This window comes from Sinocyclocheilus grahami, unplaced genomic scaffold, assembly GCF_001515645.1.
Source record: "Sinocyclocheilus grahami isolate Dianchi unplaced genomic scaffold, SAMN03320097.WGS_v1.1 scaffold106.1, whole genome shotgun sequence".
Classification (NCBI taxonomy): Eukaryota; Metazoa; Chordata; class Actinopteri; order Cypriniformes; family Cyprinidae; genus Sinocyclocheilus; species Sinocyclocheilus grahami.
In genome coordinates this window covers 574,175-576,084 of record NW_015505285.1, presented here as the reverse complement: position 1 = coordinate 576,084, position 1,910 = coordinate 574,175, and the positions used below count along the sequence as shown (strand labels likewise).

Here is a 1,910-nt window from a genome sequence, read left to right as displayed (position 1 = left end):
AAAAGTTGTTTTCTAGAACAGGTGTGTGATCTCAGACCCTGACAAAGTCTTCAGGGCTATGTTCACACTTGACACGGGTTTGTTTTTTAGATGATACTATGAACAGCCCAAATCATATGTGACATTTTTAATTAAAATAAAAAAGGACTAAAAAATATATAATTAAAAAAATACTGCCCTGAAGTGCTTTAAATGTAAAAAACAATTTTATTGAAAAATGAACTAAATTGAAAAAGAATAAATAAAAATAAATACATTTAAAATACAACATGAACAGCACAAAATGCATGACATTTTAATTCAGTTTTATAAAATAGCAAATTGATCAATTAATTACAAATACATTACAAATGCAAAACTAAAATTGAATCACAAAATTAAGAATAAATGTAAAAAAAATTCAATAAATACAGTGTGAACAGTCTAATATAATGCGGGTTTTATCATTCATAATCATTCACCATCATTGACATGCTTCATTTCCATTAGTGTGGAAGACAATGAGTCCACAGAATGCCAATAATACAATTTAGGCCCTTTTCCGCCTCCTTGCCCTTGTTCTTAATTGATGTGTAATTTCACGGCAGCCTCCACGGAAGATCAGGTTCATAATAACTGCCTCCATTTATTTAATTCAGATTAGCATGCCAAGTTTGACTATTTTAATGCCACATTTAAAAGTTCTCATCAGTCCCTTAAAAAAACATTTGGGCCACATTTAGCTGCAGTGTGAATGTGGCCAAGGTGTGTGTGTGTGTCCTTCTCAACACCTTGCAGCTGCCAGTATTGAGTTGCTGATTTGACCACTCATTAGTAATAGTGGTGATATTTGTAACTAGTGTTGTTGAATGAATAGTTTTCTATCCTGAAATGATTTTTTTATAGTCTTTGTCTCCTTCATCCTTGGACTGACTGCAGTGTTTTGGCTGTGTGAATCGAAATCTAATTTTCCCCCAAATCTGCAGCTATGCCATCTACGTTTTTTTTAAGTCAGTGGGAGGGGCAGCACAGGGAGTATAAATAGCCTCCGAACTCAGTTGCATAGCAACCGATGCCATGGCGCAGAGGGGTTCCGCCCCCTGACACGCCCCCTTTCTCTGTCTGCTCCATTTTCTCTGCCAATTTAACCCTGAAGCTCAGTGGAGTGTGTGCCTGCAAGCTCACAGCAGATCACCTTAGAGGTCAAGATGTCAGTTGACCAAAAGCATCACTAAAGCTGTCACACTGTCACTTTCTCAGCCAATTGATGTTTTAATGACAGATCAGAGATGGCTTTGCTTCTAAACTCGTTATGATGTGAGTTCAACTCTTAACACAAGACACACACACACACACACACACACACAGAAACCACCTATATAACTACCAGTACTAAATAAGACTCTTTCTTCTGTTTAGTCTGCTCTATACAGTATGTCATATATATTAAAAATGAATACCATTCAAAATGCTGGGGTCAGTAAGATTTTTTTATGTTTTTGAAAGAAGTCTCTAAATGTCCTTGCACACGGAGTTCAAAATTCTCGTCCAATATTTTTGCACGTTAAAAAATAAATACGACCTCACGTTGTGTCAATCACGTTCACACACTGCCTCCAAAACTTTTGTCCGTCATAACAAAAATCGGACCGGGTTAAATTTTCTGTGTTTTTCACATATGTAGCAAGCATTTTGAGAGGTATTTGTGCGTGCCGAATTTTTAGGAAGACAAATACGAAAAAACGCATACGAAAATTGTCTGTGTGCCAGGACCTTTACGCTCACCAAGGCTGCATTTATTTGATCAAAACACAGTAGAAAAAATAGTATTGTGAAATAGTATTACAATTTAAAATAACTGTTTTCTATTTATATATATTTTCAAATGAATTTTCAGCAGTCATTACTCCAGTCTTCAGTGTCACATGATT

At 35.7% G+C, this 1,910-nt stretch overlaps 1 protein-coding gene across 1 annotated transcript in view; it reads right to left on the bottom strand.

Moving 5' to 3' along the window:
• Positions 1-1,910, bottom strand: part of LOC107588587 (decaprenyl-diphosphate synthase subunit 2-like) — a 41,853-nt gene that overhangs the window by 16,939 nt on the left and 23,004 nt on the right. The window lies entirely within an intron of this gene.